At 46.8% G+C, this 21464-nt stretch overlaps 1 protein-coding gene across 1 annotated transcript in view; it reads left to right on the top strand.

The window, feature by feature from the left end:
• Positions 1-21464, top strand: part of TLL2 (tolloid like 2) — a 128613-nt gene that overhangs the window by 40396 nt on the left and 66753 nt on the right. The window lies entirely within an intron of this gene.

Here is a 21464-nt window from a genome sequence, read left to right as displayed (position 1 = left end):
CTGCACCCCGCTGGGGTCTCTGGAGCTGGACCTGCACCAATGTGACCTGACCAGATCCTTGGATTTAGATTCCACCAGCACATGGGGAATCTCTATCAATCCCCAACATAAAGCCTTTCCTAGTCCTCCTGAGTCAAACTCTAGGTCATGAAGTTGGCCAGAGATCTGAGAATTGATTAGATGCTGGTTCTTCATTGATAGCAACAACAAAAAGAATAATAATAACTACAATTTGTTGTGTGCTAATTTTGTCTTAAATGATCTCATTAATCTTTTTTTTTAGATTTATTTATTTATTTTTGGCTGTGTTGGGTCTTCGTTGCTATGCGCGGTGTTTCTCTAGTTGTGGTGAGCAGGGGCTACTCTTAGTTGTGGTGCGTGGGCTTCTCATTGCGGTGGCTTCTCTTGTTGCAGAACACGGGCTCTAGGTGCGCGGGCTTCAGTGGTGTGGCACACAAACTCAGTAGTTATGGCTCGCGGGCTGTAGAGTGCAGGCTCAGTAGTTGTGGCGCATGGGCTTAGTTGCTCCGGCATGTGGGATCTTCCAGGACCGGGGATCGAACCTGTGTACCCTGCATTGGCAGGTGGATTCTTAACCACTGTGCCACCAGGGAAGTCTGATCTCCTTTATCTTCAAGCAACAGCTCTATGTGGCAGGTACTGTTGATACCTACAGGTGTGTTCAGAGAGGTAAGTAACCTTTCTTTGATCACACAACTAATTATTGGCAGAGCCAAGATTAGGACTTAACTCTGTCTAATGTCAAAGGCTGCTTTTAGCCTCTTCACTCCATTGCTTCTGGAAATAGATGCTGGCATCACCACTAACCCTGTTGTCTTGAGCTGTGAAGACTTAGTCCCCCCACGACTACCTTTGAGAGGTGTTGATAGAAGACATGGGCAAGTTCTACTCACCTGGGGCTGCACTTCATCCTGCCTTCTGCCATCTCAGGTTGCCATTCAGTATGTGCCTTGCTGCATCCACCAGACTGTCAACAGCTGTGACTTGTCTTTGTTTGGTCTTGGCCCTCCCTCTTTAGTTCCAGCATCAGCCTGGGCACAGCGACACCACCAGAGAAACCCTTGTGAGTTGAGGATGGAGTCTCAGGAGTGCATGATGTCCTCCTTGCCTCTCTGCTCCCCTGTTTGTTTGAATGTGTGATGCTTAGAGTGGGAGCCTGCAATGGAAGAAAGGCTTATGCTCAGGGGTGATGCACTTGGGCTGGGCAAGCCCAGATCACCTTGCAGGGAATGTCTGAAAAGGGCATTCTTTGGCCACATGGTCAATAGCTTGTCTTTACTGAGCCCTTCGGAAAGAACCCCAGGTGTGGTCGTTAGGTCTTTTCCAAGCCAGAGAGGGGGTGCTGGCCTTCCTGCTCACTCCTCCAGGGCTCTGCTCAGCCCTTTTCTTCACAGACCTGCACCCACTCCCCCCGCCCCACCGTTGACGGCTCCATTTCACCCCTGCCCCTCCTGTGGCAGTTCACCTTGGCTCCCATGGTCTAGAACTTCATCTTTATGGCTACACTGCTCCTCTGGCATGACCTACACTCCCCTTGTGTCAGTTCTGCTGACCCTCTCGCACCACCTTCTTGATTACTGTCCTTTTCCCTCTCTCTCCTGCCTCTCCCTCTTTCCTTCCTTCAAGGAACAGATGCTAATTGGGTACCTCTTCTGTGCTCAGCACCAAGGATACAGCCGTACCCACTTTTTCTTCTGCCATTAAGGAGATGGGGTTTTTGTTTGTTTGTTTTGCGGTACGCGGGCCTCTCACTGTTGGGGCCTCTCCCGTTGCGGAGCACAGGCTCCGGACGCGCAGGCTCAGTGGCCATGGCTCACGGGCCCAGCCGCTCCGCGTCATGTGCGATCTTCCCGGACCGGGGCACGAACCCGCGTCCCCTGCATCGGCAGGCGGACACTCAACCACTGCACCACCAGGGAACCCCGGAGATGGAGTTTTGATGGAAGTGATTATGGTCATGCTTTGGCAGTACTGGAGGAATGGGGCAGGCTGTGATGGGGGAGGACCTGTGACCCCGCTGGTGTGGAGCCCCACCGACCTCCCAGAGGAGATATGGTCCAGTGGGCAGAACTCACACCTGGAGAGAAAGCCCCAGGTAACAGTTGTCATCCAGGCAGAAGTTGGTGTTGGGTGTCCAGTTTGGGACACAGGGCCTGATGGGAGGCAGGAATGTTTGTGTGAGGCCAGAGACCCAGGCAAATAACATCAGAGAGGCCTTTAATAGAACTCACAGAGAGTTCCAGTGCTGTGCTGGGAGCTCAGAAGAACAAGGCAAGGACCCCTGATTCTTCCGTGAAGTGAGTATTAAGGAGGACAAGAAGTCAGAGGCTTGGCCTGAGAGAACAAGATGGGGACAAAGGTCTGAAATTAAGCAGAATCCCTCAGATCAAAATCGGAGCCAAAGATGATGTGCTGCTGTGACCCTCGAGTGTTGAGCCCCAAATCCTTAAATCCCCCCACCCGAGGACAGGGCTGGCTGTGCGTGCAGACAGCAGTCAGCAGCTGGAGAAGAGGAGGGCTGGGGTACAGGAACCGGGTGACGGCTGACAGTTATTCCGCTCATAAAATTTTCAGTTTAGTAAGATGATTTGAGATGATAAAGAGGCATCTGATAAAGTGCACATCTGCTCTTCGGGAAGGAAGAAAGAATGCAACATAAGGATTCTATCATCTGGTTCCCTGGGACCTCATTCAGAGGCTGATTACACCTTGGATTGAAGCCAGAATTCACTGTGAACTTGAAGCGTTGGGAAAAGTAAATTCACCTTTAGGTTGATTTTTTATTATGACTGCATTTGTCAGAATTTGGAGAAACTGGGCTGGGAGTCCATTTGGAGTCACAACAGGGTGCAGAGCCAGGTGGGGGAGGGGCAGTGACCACCCTTGGCCATCCATCCAGGGAGCCGTTATTCCAGCCACCCCTGCCCCCCGCCCCTGCCAATGGGCCTGAGTCAAAACTGGAAGATTAGCTTGAGAAACCCGGACCAATAAGAGTTTAGCGCCTGACATTCTAGGCAAGGTTCTTTTGGTTTTGAGATACAGACTCGTACTCAAGATAGGTCGATAAAAGAGTTTATTTAAGAATATATTCTCATGGCCATCCAAGGACAGAAGCAGAAGAACTGGCCTGTTGGGGACTTGACTAGAGACTGAAGAGAAAAGAACAAGGCTGGCTTCTTCTCTCAGGGGCCACAGAGAATCTCTTTTTTGCTTTTTCTCTTCTTCTTGCACCTGACCCATCATGGCCACCATGTGTGAGTCGTATCATGATCCCTCTTCTTGAGTGTTCCCCACTGAAAGCTTGTGGTACCCGCCTACATAAGGGTACCGAAGAAGCCCTAAGAGTGGAAGAAATTGCGAAGGGAAGGAGTATATAAAGTGAGCTGATCAGTGCCCCAGGGAGGCAGGAGGAAGAAAGGAACTGATAATGGTCTGTGTCTGTGGCTTGAGAGAGGAATGAAGGATGGGGCAGCCTCTGGTCAGTGGAGAGGATGGGTGAGTGAACTGACCTCCCACATGTGGAGATGTGGAAGTAGCTCCCTTTGGAGTTAACCTAGTCTTGAGGTCAAGCCTGGTAACCTCACACCCACTTTGCCATTTATATTATTTTCATGGGAAAATACTTCATGAGTTCCCATTAGCCATCTTAATCCCTGGAATTTGGGAACACAGCCTCATGAGAGCTGGGGATGTTTCAGGTGAGGATCTAACCTTCGCCTCTCAGTTTTGGCCAACAGAAAGATTGTGCCTCACTCCCTGAGCATCACTCTTTGCTTCTTCTTAATTTGATTCTATTTTCATGCTCTGTTAACTGTGTATGTTTTTGTTTGTGTTTACTAAATGGAATTCTATGTTTTCTGTTCTTAATTTAAATAGTAGGTGATCTCTAAAGCAGAATGAAATGAAATAAACCATACTTTGTCTTTTTATTTGTGCAACCCTCCAATTGATTGTTCTATCATCAGTGGCCTCAATATAAACATAATTCCCCACCCTGACCTAAGAGCACCCTGTGTTGAATCCTTTTTGACAAAATAAAGGATTGTTTATCCAAAAAGTAATCACCCCCTAAAATTTTTTAATATAGCATGTTTAGTTTTCGTGCAAATTTGCGCTTGTTTTTCTTGGCCTCTTTTGGATGTGTGCATTTTGTTACAGCTGGAAACTGACCTTTGTTTCAAATGCATTTACTACTCAAGTATTTTCTTATTGGGCATGATAATGAACTAAATTGTTTTCTAACAAAACCAGGGCTACAACTTTTCAGTTACCCACTGTACGGCATGTCAATTCACCTCATGAGAACTCCTTATCTGTAGAATGGAGGGTTGGACTTTAAGCTTTCTGAGGGCCAAGAATGAGTCTCTCAGTTCTTTTGCCAAAGATAATCCAGGAATGTATGGGGAGTCAATGCATGGTGTCTGCTGTGTGCACAGCTGATCAGATACCTGCAGTGTCTTCAGCCCTCCCTTCATGTGATGCCTTGTGGAACTTTAGAACAGTCTGCTCAAATTGTATCTAATACTAGACCTTCTAGAGACCTTCCAGTGGGCTTCCACAGGTGTTAGCAGCAATGTGGCTGTGGCCTCCCTTTGTCCCATCTTCGAAAACAACAACAAACAATGGGCTGGAGAGAGGAGGTTGAGAAAGGTCAGACTGCCCCCTGCCCCAGAGCCGCGTGAAAGATGTAGACACTGGACCAGTGTCACACCGGTCACACCGGTGACCAGGGGGCTGGACTGGGAGAGCTGGAGACGCAGTTCAAGGGGTGGCTCTGCGGTGTGAGTTTGGGATGAGACTCCCCGCGTCATGCTAACCTGTGGCTGAAGTGCTGGATGGCCCGGACAGAGTCACATTTCTTCTGGGGCCATTTACACTGAGGTCTGTGGGTCATTATTTCTGTGGTTTCCAAAGAGATCCAGAGAGAGAGGGTGGTGAAGGTGGTGGGGGTGCCAGTGGAATCTCATTCTGCATTCTGGTCATCTTATTTCTCTTAGTGTCCTTTAATAAGACTGCCCATAAACAGTGAGAGAAAAGCCCCAGCTGACCTGGGTGCTGAGCCTTTGAACTTTATCCAGCCCCCATCCTGCTCCTGCTGCTACTGGCTTCTGCTTCCCAGGTTCTCCATGACCCTCCTGCATCCCTGGACCTTACTGCCATTGCCAGAGGAAGGCCTGTCTTCCCTGACATGGGCGCCCCCTAGAGGCACGACTTTCCCATTCACGCTGCAGCCCAGAGGTCCTAAGCGGCCAGTCCACCACACAGTCTGCAGATATGTTTTGTAGTGCTTAATATTTTAAAAAATTTACTGCCAAAATTTAAGAATCAAATTTCTCATAAAAATCCAGAACTCTGGCTTCTCTTGAAAAGTTGGAATATCTGGCCACACGGGTCCAGCAATCCCACATGGCAACAATCAGTGGAGTTGCATAACGATGGGTTGGACTCTGGAGGAGCAGGTGCTCTGTGGTTTGCCAGAGACCCCATTACTCCCTATTCATCTTTCACACTGACCTCTTTCACGCTGATGTACTCCTTGCCTGGGCCCCCAACTCTAGGCATTTGAGTTGGCACATTGGGCCGGTGGGGAAGGGACAACATCCTTGGGCCCTAATGCAGGCCCCATGACACCGGCCAGGGCTGCTTCTCTTTTCTGCATCCAGAGAGGAGTCCCTAGGCTTTAACTGTTGCCCAGTAGTCTGGAAGACGATCCTTCTGGAGCCTCTTTTCTGCTTTTCTTTGAACTTTCAATCTCTGGCCCTCCCCACCCCCACCCTCCAACCCCTCCCCACGCCCCACCCTCTAACCCTTCCCCACCCCACCCTCTAACCCCTCCCCACCCCCACCCTCCAACCCCTCCCCACCCCTGCAACACAGCATGCCATGTCCCAGGTTCTGGCTGGCACTGGGGTGACATACAGAACAGGCCAACAGGACAGTGTCTTGCAGCGGGTGGTTTATGGCCCAGCACATGTATTGGCATCAAAACAGGTTCTTTCTGCCCCAGTGAATCAGAGGGATGGGACCATTAATAGGTATTAGCCTTTCTGAAATAAAAGGATCATTCCACCTCACTGACATATGCCACCACCCAGAAAAACACTAGTTACCCGAACCTCTGTTCACTTAGATTATCTCTTAAAGGTGAAGCCATTTATCTGTACTTCTCCTTGAACTGAGATGACTTCTGTCCCAAAAGGTCAAAGACAGGCCATGGAGCTCCATGGTCCTCTTTCTGCTTCTCTCCTCCAGTTCCCTGCAGAGGGCTTGGTCTGGTCTTCCTTTCTTTGATTCCTGAATTCCTTGCTACTCTTTCTGTGACCCAGTTCATGGGTCCTTTGAGACATCTGTAAATCTTTATCGGTCATTTGGTCATCTGTGCAAAGGCCATGTGATAAAATCCTTTTAAGATGTTCTATGAGGACAAACTTGTGTCTCTTCTGAAGGACTTTTTACCAGGTAGTGAGAAAGTCTTAACCCTTAGTTGTAGGTTAACTTCCTACAAACTTCCTTGCCTGGGGTTTTCCATTCCTTCTCTGCTCCTGTCAGACACCAAGGGACAGGGTGATGAGACACAGAGCAAGGGCCGGGGGTTAGAGCCTCCCAGCTCTGCTACATACCAGCTGGTGACCACAGATCAAGTGCTTTAACCTCTTTGAGCCTCAGTCTCCTCATCTGTAAAATGGGAGTAACAATAATACCTCACCCCACACAGGTACAGTGAGAATACACACAACTGAGATAATATATGCAAGCATCAGTCAATCCTATTCAGTCCAATTCAAATAGACATATTTGTTAAGCCTCTGCTATGACACCACACAATGGAAATAGGATGTTATCTCTGTCCTCAAGGGGTTAAGTGCCTTGTAGGGACAATAGACTTGGTCTGCAAATAATTATACTCCAGGCATGGTATGATCAGGGCTGGGAGCTCCTTGAGAGGAGAGGCTGTGTCTGATCTGTTCTTCTATCCCTGGAACCTGGTACAGTGCCTGGCACAGAGAGGTGCCCCGAGGAAGCATGTTGAATGAGGGAATGAATGAACGGGTGAATGAGTAAAGGGCCACAAGGGAGATGTAGGTGAAACAGAGGCAAGGGATGGCTTCATGGAAGAGGCTGTGAAGGATTTTGATTAGGATTGAGGTGGGGAGGGCATTGCAGGTGGAAGGCAGAGCCTGAACACAGTCATGGCAGTGGGAGCTTGGCAGGGTTGACGGGTGGGTGAGAAGGTGGGACTTGGGGGAGAAGAGAAGCTGGAAAGGAGTGTTGGGATCAGACTCCTGTGGGACTTGGCTGAGGACTTGGACTCTCCTCCATGGGCCCTCCCCTACCCCGCCTCAGTGCCCGGAAAGTCTTCGTGCACCCACTTCTGCCCTTCCCTCAAACTCAGCCAGCCCCTCTCGGGGAAGCCTCTGAATGCCCGATGTCTTCCTATTTCTCCCAGACTGGACTGTGAGCTCTGTGAATTATCATTTATCTGTGCCCTCCCAGTGCCTAGTCCTGTGAGAGGCACATTGTAGATGCTCACCAAATTTGCTGAATAAATAATTCTTCACAAAATGAAAATTCCGTTTCCACCTGACTCAGCATCATCGTTACCATTAATCTCTTTACTTTGCTACTTTAATAGTTGGAAAATGGTACCTTATTTTTGCTTCTGTTTTCATTTCTCAAGGGTAAACAACTTCTATATATTTACCTACTAATTACATTTTTCTTCTATGACATGTTCACCAATTTCCTTTATCCAATGCATATTAGACATAACGATTTTCTCATTGATTTGCATGAGCTATTTATATAATATGGATAGTAACCATTTGTTATCTTCAATGCAGATATTTTCACTTGTATGGGTGTTTTGTTTTCATTTTAGGGGATTAGTCTTTCTGATATACAAAAGTTTTAAAGTTTAGAAGTTAAATATATCAAGTCAGATTATCTTTTTCTTATACTTCTAAACGTATAAAATTATTCCTACTATAGCTCTGGGAAATAACATATTTTTCCAAAGTTTTTCTATGGTTTGTTTGTTTATACTTAATTCTTTCAATCCATTTGGGTTTTATTTGGAGGCACCCCTCCCCCCAAGTTCTGAATAATAATCTCAACGCCATCTAATTCATCTTTTTTCCCTGTGTCTCCTTTACCACATAGTGTGTGTTTTTATATGTAGTGCTAGCATTTATGTCCCATTCATCTGTGTGTCTTTTCATGTTAATTTCTTTATATGTTTTAATATTTGGTGGCCATCCTTCCTCAAGGTCCTTGCTTTTCATTTTTAGAATTTTTAAAAAATTTTATTGGAGTATAGTTGACTTACAATGTTGTGTTAGTTTCAGGTGTACAGCAAAGTGCTTCAGTTATAGATATACATATACCCACTCTTTTTTAGATTCTTTTCCCATATAGGCCATTACAGAGTACTGAGTAGAGTTCCCTGTGCTGTACAGCAGGTCCCCATTGGTCATCTATCTTATATATAGTAATGTGCATGTGTTCATCCCAAGCTCCTGATTTATCTCCCCCCAACCCTACAATGTTTCCCCTTTGGTAACCATAAGTTTGCTTTCGATATCTATAAGTCTGCTTCTGTTCTGTTAAGTTCATTTGTATCTTTCTTTTTAAATTAGATTCCACATATGAGTGATATCATATGGTATTTGTCTTTCTCTGTCTGACTTACCTCACTTAGTATGATAATCTCTAAGTCCATCCATGTTGCTGCAAATGGCATTATTTCATTCTTTTTGATGGCCGAATAACATTCAATTGTATATATGCACCACATCTTCTTTATCCGTTCCTTTGTCGATGGGCATTTAGGTTGCCTCCACGTCTTGGCTACTGTAAATAGTGCTGCAATGAAGATTGGGGTGCGTGTATCCTTTCGGATTATGATTTTCTCCAGATATATGTCCAGGAGTGGGATTGATGGATCATATGGTAGCTGTATTTTAAGTTTTTAAAGGAACCTCCATACTGTTCTTCATAGTGGCTGTACCAATTTGTATTCCCACCAACAGTGCAGGAGAGTTCCCTTTTCTCCACACCCTCTCCAGCATTTATTGTTTGTAGACTTTTAATGATGGCCATTCTGACCGGTGCAAGGTGATGCCTCATTGTAGTTTTGATTTGATAATTAGTGATCTTGAGCATTATGTGCTTTTTGGCCATCTGTAAGTCTTCTTTGGAGAGCTACCTATTTAGATCTTCTGCCCATTTTCTGATTGGGTTTTTGTTTTTTTGACTAGAGCTACATGGGCTGTTTCTATATTTCGGAGATTAATCCCTTGTCGGGATTACCATCTAATTCATATTCTTTCCCCATGTCTCCTTTATCACATAGTGTGTGTTTTTACATGTAGTGTTAACGTGTGTATCCCATTCACCTGTGTGTCTTTTCATGTTAATTTCTTTATACGTTTTAATATTTGGTGGCCATCCTTCCTCATGGTCCTTGCTTTTCATTTTTAGAAATTTCTTGAATAGTCGTCTCACTTGTTTATTCTTCTACATGAATTTGAGGATCACTTCTCCACAAAAATCTAGGAAGATCCCAACAAAATCCTCTTGAATTTGGATCATGATTGCATTAAACTTATAACTTCATTTGGAGAAATGGACACATTTGTAGCATTTACCCAATTCATCCAGGAACATGGAATGTTTTTTCTTCACTTACTACTACTTTTATAAACTGCAGTACAAATGTATAATTCTCCTCTTGCAGTTATCCACACTTCCTGTTAAAGTTATCCCAAGTCTCTTATGTTGACTATTCTGAACGGGCCCTCTGAAATTTTCTCTTCTTTTGGCATATTTCAGTGTGAGGGATGGGCAAGGGGTTGCCTTTATCACATCTAAGAGCTGAGAAGGGAGTTCCCTCCATCTCTCTTCTCATATCCAGCTGGGTACCGAGTTATGTTCATCCCATCACCTAAATAGCCCTCCCAAGTAAACTCTCGCCATCCTTACAGTCCTATCACTCTCCAGGATGCCATCACTTCTTGACTGGAGACAGGCATTAATGTCCGCTGTAGCCTCACATCCTGCAGCCTCCCTTTCCCCAGTCACCCCTCCCACCGGCAGCCACCTCCTGTGTGTTGGGTACTGTCCCAGGCCAGGGGGTACATCAGGGGAGAAGATGGAGCTAGCTTTTTAGAGGGTGTCAGGGAGGCAGGCAATAAACATGTAAGCAAATAAATGAGATCGTTGCTGGTAATGCTCAGTGATCCCCGAAGGAAATAAATGGGGACTGAGAAGATTCTTCTAGAATCTTCCTCTTATGCATTCAGCTTGGTGGTCCAAATTTTGGCCTTCAGCGTCTCAGGGGAGAATTTAATCGGTGTCCCACCGTGCTCCTGGGTCCCTGTGCTCCCTTCCTGCCTCACCATCAGCCGTGAGCACTGTGTCTGAATTTCTCCCCCACTGCCTCTCTACTGCCCCACCGCTTCTTCACCCAGCCACTCCCTGCTTTAGAAGCACCCCCTTGCCCCAGAAGCTTCTGGAAATCCGTGTGAAAGAGGCCCCAACTAATCCCTCCAGGGCCTCTGAAGACCAGCAATTCCCCTCTACAGCTTTGGGAACCAAAAAGGACCAAACCCCATGGGAAGTTCAGGTGACAGTTGTTGTCTGAGGGAAAGAGCAGCTACTCCTTTCTCATCTGTCTCCTCCTCCCTCTCTCTCCTTCCTTCTTCTAAATGACACTGGGATGTGCTCTTAGACCCTACTAAAATTTTCGGCAAGGGGTAGGGCAGAGAAAAGCTGTCATTCTGTCAGGACACTCCATTCTGTCCTGAATGGGGGAGGCTGGGTTTCGCAGGCTGGGGTCTGAAGACAGATACCAGGTTGGTATAGCTGTGCTCCTGGCCAGAGCTTAAACTTTAGTATGGTCATCAAGATACCACAGGCTGGGCTTCCCTGGTGGCGCAGTGGTTGAGAGTCCGCCTGCCAATGCAGGGGACACGGGTTCGTGCCCCGGTCCGGGAAGATCCTACAGGCTGCAGAGTGGCTGGGCCCGTGGGCCGTGGCTGCTGAGCCTGCGCGTCTGGAGCCTGTGCTCGTAATGGGAGAGGCCACAGCAGTGAGAGGCCCACGTACCGCAAAAAAAAAAAAAAAAAAGAGAATAATCATCAGTAAGGCTATGGGGTCCCTACAAGGTGCCAGACATTGTATTATGTGTTGCTCACACCTAAAAAGTTAGATCCCATGGTGTCCTTTTTTATGGATGAGGAAACTGAGGCTCTAAGAATTTAAGTATCATGCCAAAGATCACTCAGGTCAAAAAAGCTGTGCTACCAAGCTGGGCTAGTCTTTTCTCTTCTATGGTCTATCCTGCCTGACTCCCTCCCGTCTCTACTTATTGAAACCCTTCTTGTCCTTCAATGCCACCTCCAGGAAGCCCTCCTAAACTTCCAGGTTGAGAGTGGGATTTCCTTCACCAGGTTGCTCTCACTGTTCTCTCTGCCTCATGGCTCCTGTGGATGGGGTGGTGTCTGATTCATAGCACATTGTGGAACTGGCTTGATTCAAGGCAGGTGGTGAGCCCTGGCTAGAGGTGGATACCTTAGATGGCTCTGAGGGAATCCAGTGGTCCTGAGCTCAGCCAAAAGTGAAGGGGCCCTCTTTTGTGCCTGGAGGGGACCACTTCCTATTCCTGAGGAACAACCTGCTCAGTCTTCAAGGACATCTGGTATGATTCCTGATTTGGGGCTGGAGAGCTCTGACTGTCAGTGTGTCTGGGGCAGCCGCCAGGGAGTGGAGAGTGGTTTGCAGGACAACTTCCCTGGGAGCTCAGGTTCCCATTCATCATCCGTCTTCTCCTGCTCTTCCTCAGGGGTCTTGCTCCAGTCTCCTGTGCACTTCCCACCTCGGAATACAAACACGGGTCACTGAGCCTTCAGAACCATGCCTGAGATGTAGAGAGATCTCCCTGGGAACATGACCCTTTATCATCTAGCTCAGGGGTCCCCAACCCCTGGGGCCGTGGACTGCTACCGGTCCACAGCCTGTTTGGAACCGGGCTGCACAGCCGGAGGTGAGCGGTAGGCCAGTGAGCGAAGCTTCATCTGCTGCCCCCCATCACTCGCGTTGCTGCCTGAGCCATCTGCGCCCCCCATTCCGTGGAAAAATTGTCTTCCATGAAACCGGTCCCTGGTGCCAAAAAGATTGGGGACCACTGACCCAACTTACTCTAGAGAATGAGGAGCTGGGATTTTCCCAGGCTTATATATTGGGACATTTACTGTCTATTATTAAGGTTGGAATCCCTAGCCCTGTATTATAAAGACCATCAGTAGAATCAGATGGGCCTGGGATTATATCTGGGTCTTGCTTCTTACTAGCTGTGTGACTGTGGGTGAGTTATTTAAAGTTTTCTAAGCCTCAGTTCTTTCTTTTGTAAGTAAAGCCAGTAATAGTCCCTACCTCACAGGACTGTGCTGAGAATTAAATGAGAAAATACACGTAAGGCAGCAAGCACAGTCCTTGGCACACAAGACCCAGTAAACATTATTGGGTCTCTCAGCAAAGCTCTAGCCTGTAATTTGGGACCCACTACTCAGTGAATGACTCTTAACTATCTTGGCCAAGCCACTCCACTCTCCCAGGGATAACAGGATGACTACACACAACCTGGTCACCTGAGTCTTTTCTTAACATATATCTTTGGTTAATTTTTTAGTTATTTGATGTCTCAAATTGTTACGGAGCAAGTTTTAAAAAAATAACATGCTCGGGTACAGTGGATGTCTTATTGTCACTGCTTGCCAATGAGTATTAATGGATCCTCAGCCTAAACTTGGTTTCGTTAAGTGCACTTTAAGGAGAACTTAACTTTTTACTTCACTTGCGGTGTTTTTGGTATAAAATGTCTTGTCTCTGTGGCTTATTGTTTCAACCCATTCTGCTCTTTCAGCCTTCAGAACAGTTTTAGAGCCAATAGTAATAATAGCTAACTCAATGAGTGCTGACTATGAGCCAGGCATTTTTCTATGTCTTGAATGTATCATCTCTCTTAATCTTCATAACAGCCCTAAGAGGTGAATACTCTCATCCTTATTTTATGGATGAAGAGACTGAAACATAGAGAGGTTAAGTGACTTAAGATCACACAGCTAGTAAGTGACATAGTAAAGGTTTAACCTTGGACAATCTGACTCCAGAGCTGGCACTCTAGGTCCATCTTTCAAACCACCTGACTTGCTAGAACTTTAAGTCTCTAGAGATCAAGCAGGGGGTAGGCTGTTCCATTCGTGGTCCCTGACAAACCTCACCTGGCACAGTCATTCCTCGTGACTCTGGGCTTGGTTGTGTGACTTGCTTTGGCCAGTAAGACATTAGAAAGCATGATGGAAGCAGAAGCTGACGAACACTTACACAGTGGGGCTCATCCTTTTGGAATGCTGCCCTCCACATGAGCTATCTCAGCCATCTCTCGGCCATTTCAAGTCAACCCAGCTCAGGTCCCAGAGCAGAGAAAAGTCAGCCCCATTTGTTCCTTGCCCCAGCTCCTGGCCTTCAGAATCAGAAGCAGGCATAAAATGGTGGTTATTTTAAGCCACTCTGTTTAGAGGGATAGTTTGTTATACAGCAATAAATGATGGAAATGGCCAAGAAGCCAAGGCCAGGCTGGGTGTGAAAGACGTGGACCAAGTGTGCAAGAAGACCTAGAGTCCAGGGCCCAGGAGAGCTCTGAAGGTTTGAAGCCAGGTGAGCAGCAAGTCCTTCAAGAGCATCCCTGAGCAGAAGGTCTGGTGTAGCTCAACCAACAGTCAGGGAGTAGGAAAGATGCAGACCAAGTGTGCAAGAAGACCTAGAGTCCAGGGCCCAGGAGAGCTCTGAAGGTTTGAAGCCAGGTGAGCAGCAAGTCCTTCAAGAGCATCCCTGAGCAGAAGGTCTGGTGTAGCTCAACCAACAGTCAGGGACTAGGAAAGATGCAGACACAGGCATTCAGGATGGGTAGAGGGTCCAACACCAAGCAAGATGGACATCTGGCTGGAGGCTCTGGAAAGAGAGAGCTCAAATTTGCATGATTAAGAAGCCTCCCATGAGCTTCTGCCTGGGGTCGGAGCAAATTCCAAGGCCTCATCAGCCAGTGCTAGGACACAGGTGGGAGCCAGTTAACTGACTGGGGAAGAGCGCACTGGATCTCCCAAGAGCCCATCCGACACTGTCTTAAAGAAGTTTCCAACAAGCCCTTTCCCGTTCTCACCAATGAGCTTAGCTTTCCTTTCTTCCATCTTGCCAAGGTGTGGACTCATTATTTTTTCTTTCCATGGTGAGAGCAGAAAAGTAGAAAAAAAGATTGGACCACAACCTTTCCATCTGCATAAACACGAGTATGTTTCTTTCCCATCGGAAAAGGGTTTCCCGGCAACGGTGTGTGTGTGTATGTGTGTGTGTACAGACATACACTACAAAGTGCAGAGCACATGTTCTTAGGCAAAGTGTATGATGTAATATAGTTCTTCTTTATTTTTAATTCCTGATTATAAAAGTGATATGTTGAATAAAATTTAGAAATTACAAAAAGTATATAAAAAAGTAACACTCACCCAAAAATCACCCATCAGGGATCATCACAGTAGACATTGTGCGTATTTCCTTCCAGTATTTTTTCCATAATTTTTCGTATATGCTTTTTAAAAAGTAAAAGATGGAATCATACTGGGTACTACTTCCTAACCTCTTTTTGGACTTACAATATGAACATTTTTCCCGTTTAGCAAACTTCCTTCTAAAACAGTTTAAAATGTTACGTTAAGTTCCCTTATATCATAATTCCTTTATTGGGGGTGTGTGGTTGTTACAGTCTGTCTTTCAAATGTTGAGAATGAACATCCTTTGTTTTCATTGTCAATCGATTCCTTAGTACCGATATTTAGAAGTCATATTATTGGGTCGAAGTCCTATTATTGCTTGTTTTAAAAGACCTTGATACATCTTGCTAAATTATCTCATAACATGTTACCAATGTATATTCCTCCTTCAACAGCAGTGTATAAGAATTTCTGTTTTATTATACACTTGCCAATATTGAATCATTTCATTAACAAAGACTGGCAGTGATCTTTTAACGCATTTTCTCTTTCCCTTCTGTAATATCTGAAATTTCGCACAGATATAACTTTACCTGGCGCCGAATTGCTTAGGATTACACGCTGATTACCGCAGTGGTTGCCTAGTTCATTCCTAAATCGACCTGTCAAAGGGGCTTTGCCTCGGTTTCGTTTTTCCTAATGAATAATGAAAAGCTCTGCTGTGTGTGTCTCGCCAGTAGTTTTCTGACAGAGGTGTGCAGATGTGTCGTCCATCGGCCTTGCTTGGGTTGCTTGTTCAGACCACACCTGTGCAGGTGTGAGGTAGAGGGCAGGGGTTAGGAGCATGGATTCTGGAGTCAGAAGGGGCTGCCTGGAAAGGCAAATTCAGTCTCTTACCAGCTGGGTGACCTTGGGCAACTTATTCATGAACCTCAGTCTTCCCTTCTGTAGAAGAGGAATGACGTTACTTATTCACAGGATTGCTGCGCGTATTACATAGGACCAAAGGGCATGGCAAGTTGACTGTAAGGGTAAGACTCAAAGGCCCTGCACAAGCTGGCCCTGCCTCCCTCAGGTATTAGCCTTAGTTCTAGCTCCATTGGACTCTTATTTTCCTCCCTCTGGACTTTTTTTTACTTGCTGGTGTTTTGTTTTGTTTTGTTTTCTGCTAGAACACTCTCCCCAGATGGGTGTCCCCCTCTCATCATTTAGAGCTCAGCTCAAATGTCACCAACTCAGACTTTCCCTGGGCTCCCATCCCCCATTGCTCTTTCATAAAACTCGTTTCAGTTTCGTGAAAGTGCTTAATCCCTCCATAGAATGATCTCTTTTTGTTTGTTTGTTTGTTTTGTCCTGTTTTGTTTTTGGCCGCACCGTGTGGCTTACGGGATCTTATTTCCCCAACCAGGGATCGAACCCGGGCCCATGGCAGTGAAAGCGTGGAGTCCTAACCACTGGACCACCAGGGAAGTCCCAGGAGCTCATTGTTTAGTGTTGATTTTCTTCCCTCCACTAGCACCATGAAGGCACCATGAAGATAGACCCTGCCTGTCTCCGCCTTCAGGAACCCAGCACCGTGCTGCCCAAAGCAGACACTCAATCAGTATTTATTGAATGAATGGACTGGCAATAAATCTCTCTTGTGCTAGAGATTATTTTTTAATTTTTCTTAGAGTAAAGCAAAGCAGTTTTGTGCTAGATTTACCTCTGATGGGACGGAGCTGTAAATACAGGTATTAAAAAGTCAGTAAATGTGAGAGCTGAGAGTGTCCTGGCAAGGTTACTTGTGTTATCTTAAAGGCTTTGACACTAGACTGACCTCTCCACCCAATGGCTGTGTGTCCACAGTGATATCTTAAGTGCTCTAAGCCTCAGTTACACTGTGTGTAAAATGGCACTGATACCCACCTCAGAGGATTAGTTTGAGGATTAAATACAGGATAACATATGTGAGTACCTGCAAATAATCAGCATTTAAAAATGGCAGTTATTTTTGCGTTTAAGAAAACCAAGAGCCAGGCTTCCCTGGTGGCGCAGTGGTTAAGAATCCGCCTGCCAATGCAGGGGACACGGGTTCAAGCCCTCGTCCAGAAAGATTCCACATGCCATGGAGCAACTAAGCCCGTGCGCCACAACTACTGAGCCTGCGCTCTAGAGCCCGCAAGCCACAACTACTGAGCCTGTGTGCCACAACTACTGAAGCCCACGCACCTAGAGCCCGTGCTCCGCAACAAGAGAAGCCACCGCAATGAGAGAGCGCCCGTGCACGGCAACAAAGAACCAATGCAGCTAAAAATAAATACATAAATAAATAAATTAAAAAAAAAAGAAAACTGAGGGCCAAGTAACGTTAGGCTCTAAGAATGAGACAGAAGGAATAATTACTATAAGGTTTTGTTTATCAATTATCATATTCATGAATATTAATTCATAGTCACTATGAATTATCATATATTCAAATGAACAATATTGATCCAAGGCTGTCTTTTCGGGCTTTGGAAAAGCCCATCCCTTTCTACCTAGACGTCTTTGGATGTATATAGTTAATATTTCATTAATTATGTAGAGGGGCGTTGTGTGTACATCAATGTCTCATATGATGCATATAATTAAGCCACTTTTTGTTGGGAGCGGAAGAAAATTGGGCTTTCCCAAAGAAAAGCAGCTTGCTCCCAAAGTTGCTAACAGATTGCTTCTTAATTGAACTTGGGAGGTGAATTATATGGTGAATTAGAAAAAAGAACAACTCTGAATTTAGTGAATTGTTCCATAAAGGAAACTGTGGGATTGAATTGCAAATGCTGGATAGAAACATTTCAGCCTGGCCCCATGCATCACGGGCTGCTGACCTCTGCATGAACAGGCCTGGAGCTCTCTTTTCAAGGCCTGGATGGCATTCTTTCCCAGAGACCAGCTGTAAGCCTGGGTTTCTTATGCAAAGGAGACGTTTGAATAAGCCCCTGTGACTAATGAAATCTACAGGGTCTTTGCATAGCCTCTCACTGAAGAGGTAATTAACCAAAGATCAAATATGGGCATATATATGTATTTTTTCAAATATTTTTTGTCTTGCAGTTACACCCAAGGAAAAAGATATCCCTACACCCTGAATACTCCCTGCCCCCATTGCCCCCAATCTTTGTCTGCATCAGACTATATTTCTCTCTTCCTTGTTCTGTGTGCTTATGGCTGCAGTTATAGCCACAGTCACACCTGTCTTATTTGCTTGCTTTTACTGAAATGGAGCAACACATTCCATTGATTTAGATGTGAGAAATGACTTTTCTTAGTACTTGATGTCTGTCTTCAGCTCCACATCTTCCATTCCTGGTGAGCTGGGGAGGAAGGAGGTTAGTTTTAAGAAAACATCGTGAGTTGAGGCTACCTCTTACAGGGTTCTCTAAGTAGAGAATCTCAAGTTCGGCTGCACCTTAGAATCACCTGGGGAGCTTTTTGAACTCCCAAGGCCCAGGCCAATCAAATAAGAACCTCCGGGGGTGGGATGCAGGCCTCAGTACTTTTCTAAAAAGCTTCTCAAGATGATCCCGAAGTGCAGCGAAGGTTGAAAGCCATTGTTCCAAGAATATCTACTTCCCTCCCTCCATAAGCTGAAAAAGACAAACTTCTCTGTCAGTGATGATGAGTTAGAAATGAGTGGGTTTTCTCTGTAAGCACTGTCTACCTGACTCATCCATCTACCTATCCATCCGTTCATCCATCAATCACATATTTTATTGTCTGCTATGTGCCAGGCGCATGTGCTGAGTGTTTACTGTTGGACAAGACAAGGTCCCTTTCTTCAGGATGCTAAAAACTAACCTAGGGGATCAGCTGAGTAGACAGGAGATCCCAATTACTTGCGGCAAGGGATGTGAAAAGGCCCAGGGTGCTGGTAACACAGAGGAGGGGGCTTCTAGCCCAAGAGGAGCAATGGGGCTTCCCAGAGGAAGTGGTGTTCAAGCTGAGCCTTGCAGGTCCAGTAGGATTTGGCCAGATGAAGAGGTGGGTGTGGCAGAGGAAGGCGCATCAACAAGAGGAGAATGGAAATCCAAGAGGACCGTGAGGAGCTTAGGTGGCTGAGCACAGAATGGGAGTGGGGGAGTAGCAGGAAGCCCTGAGGTACCAGCTGGAGGAGGCCAGCAGGGCCATATCACAGGGGTGGGCCTCATGGGTCATGTTAGGGCTTAGAATTCATCCCGAGGGCAGTGGGAAACCTTGGGAGTGTTTTCATCAGGGGATTGGCCAAATTACATTCACTCCAGGTAGATCCCAGGCTCGACTGTACTAGAAGCATGCGATTTGCTGCCCTTTGGAGAAATGACAAGAGCTGCCAGTCTCTTGCTGGTAAGGGTGACAGAGAAGGGATGTGTGTTCTTAATTGCTGTGACCCCAGTCTCATCAGTGACTTTCCCTTGGGGATAGGCAGCCACCCCGCCCCCCCAGACATCCCACTTGTTCTCCTGTTCTTTCTGGGTCTGAGGCTGAGGGAAGGAGCACAGATCTGGGTAGGTCCGCCAGGACCCACCTTCAGCTTCTCCATTACTAACCATCTCTGTACCTTCAGGACAGGCAAGTCACTTCACCTCTTGGAACCTTGTTTCCACATCTGTGAGATGAGGATGTTTGTGGCTCTTTTATCACTGAGTCTTCACGAGGCTAGAATTACAGAACTCTGCATTTAGCACTGTTCCTAGCACATGGTCAGCACCGTAATTGGCACATAGTAAACACTGATTCTTTCCCCACCTCCATCTGCTAGGGGGCCCCTGGTCTCCCCCCAGCTCCAGAGCTTTGCTCCCATTGTAACCCCAAGGGCCAGGGGGCCAAGGGAATCAGAAGTCCTTATCCCCCCACCTCCTCTGCCTGCTGCAAAGCTGAATATCAATCTCTCCCAGCCATCGCTCCCTCAACCACAGCCTCCAGCTAACCTTGAACCAGGCTGTGCTCAGGTACCCTTACAGGTCGTTTTTTTTTTTTTTTTTTTTGTAGGAGCCAAGCAGGTCTAAACTTTCCAACCCTCCATGATGGGCTGGTGCTTTGCAGAACCTCCTTTCAAATCCCAGCTCCTGTGTTCCCCTCCTGTTCGCTACTAATAACCCTGATCATATTCAGAGCCAGTGGAGTCACAAAACCCTTTCATGTCCTCTGGCTCCCGTCTAGATCTCTCAGAATAAAAGCCAAAATCCTGAAAATGGCCTGCAAGTTCCCCCAGGAGCTGACCCCCCCAGACCCTCCACTGCTCACTGACCTCATCACCTATTATTCTTTCCCTGGCTCATTCCATTCCAGTCATACCCACCTCCCTACTGTCAAGCACATTCCCACCCCAGGGCCTTTGCACCTGCTGTCCCCGCAGTTGGAATGCTCTTCCCCAGATATCTGCAGACCCTCTCCCTCACTTTCTTCAGACTTCTGCTTTTCTGCCTTGTATGAAATGGCAATCCTTCACCCCTAGCATTCACTGTTCCCCTCACCCTTATATTTTCTTCATAGCGCTTGTCAACAGCCGACTTATATATTTAGTCACCTGTTTGTTTACCATTTTCTCCTCTACCCTCCACCAGAATATAATTTCCATGAGGTCAGGGTAGAGTTCGTTCAGTGTCATATCCTGAGCAGCAGAAACAGCATCTGGCATGCAGCAGGTGTCGGATGAACATTTGTTGAATGAGCAAATGCCTAAACAAACCATTACCTCATTCGGAACTTGGAACAGCCCATTTGACAGATGAAAAGTACTAACACCCAAGGTCTCATCCTCCGTTACACAGGGAGTGAAGACTAAGCTAGTCCAGGAGCCTTGGCCTCAGGCTCTCCTTCAGTCTGCACAGGGCACATTCCTCTGCTGGCCAGTGATTTTCATACCATCAGGATTTCCCCTGACCTTTAGCCCGAGAGGAAATGATATCGCAACTGGAAGAATACCCAGAGGGCTGGGAGCTGGCAGCGAACGCCCCGGCAGCTGCAGGGAGTGTGTTAGTGGATTCTGACTTGGCCAGAAAGGCAGCGGACGAGCAGGATGAAGGCATGTAAAAATATCTGCGCGCGCCTGGTCCACCGCCAGTGTCAGTCACCAGAGGGAGAGAAGTGGTCTGCATGTCAGGAGTTGGGATGCAGGACCACAGGGCTGTCTTCTGTGGTTGTCAGGGGCCAGGGCATTGGGACCCTTCCTTGAGCAGCTCTGGAAGCCTGTGACCTATGGAGCACAGGAAATATCATCGGGCTTCTGACCAGGAGACTGTCCTGAGCCCTCAGCTTCCCTTACGGGCTGGCAACCCTGGGCTGATCATTTTGTATCTCAGTTTTCTCCTCTGTAAAATGGGGTTACACTTCTGCTACAGAGTGTTTTCATCAAGGTCCAAGGGGAGATGGGGAAACTGCTTTTGTAAGCTGCAGATTTCTAAACAAATGCAAGAAATATTTTGCACAAGTAGATTGTCCTGTAGGTGCTTTGGTGTGGTTTCACATGTATGATAGTCTCTCCTGGACACAGGCTTTGTCCTCACATCTGCTCCCTGGTGTCCAAACCCACCCAGCTGCTCAACTGCCAAATGTAGGCATCATTCGGGACCCCTCTCAGTCCCTCATATCTAAGCCATCAGCCTCTCCTGTTGCTGTGCCTCCAACTGTATTCTTAATATCCCTGAGGAACCAGCCTCCCTCTCTCCACCACGGTCAGCCCCTCCACATGGCAAGCTCATTTCCGATCCAGATTCTTTCCTGATCCTCCTTCAGCTGGGACCCGCTGGCCCGGATCTCTGTGTGGCTGGCTCCTTCTTGTCTTCCAAGTCTCAACCCAAATGTCACCTCCCTAAAGGGCCTTCTCTGACCGCTTTCTAAGCAGCTGCTCCAGGCCACGTTACCACATACTGCATTTGATCTTCAGAGCATTTTCTG

The sequence above is a fragment of the Phocoena sinus genome, chromosome 16, assembly GCF_008692025.1.
Source record: "Phocoena sinus isolate mPhoSin1 chromosome 16, mPhoSin1.pri, whole genome shotgun sequence".
NCBI classification, from domain to species: domain Eukaryota; kingdom Metazoa; phylum Chordata; class Mammalia; order Artiodactyla; family Phocoenidae; genus Phocoena; species Phocoena sinus.
Note: the sequence above shows the minus strand (reverse complement) of the source record. Positions and strands in the feature narration are given on the sequence as shown.